A 207-nucleotide genomic window follows, 5' to 3' on the forward strand; every position below is an offset into this window, starting at 1 on the left:
GCATCATGAAATTACTGAGTCAAACGCTTTGTGTAATCAATAAAAAAAAACCAAATTTGATCCTCTTCTTGTTTGGGTTTTACAAACTTTTGAATGATGTTTGGGACAGCTAGAATGGCATCAGTGGTTCCTTTGGGCCTGCCGTGAACCCCAAAACTTTTCCCTCTGCAATCTCTTGTGCTAGGTAGTATTGCAGCCCTTTGCCGA

The sequence above is a fragment of the Penaeus monodon genome, chromosome 19 (genome assembly GCF_015228065.2).
Source record: "Penaeus monodon isolate SGIC_2016 chromosome 19, NSTDA_Pmon_1, whole genome shotgun sequence".
NCBI lineage: Eukaryota > Metazoa > Arthropoda > Malacostraca > Decapoda > Penaeidae > Penaeus > Penaeus monodon.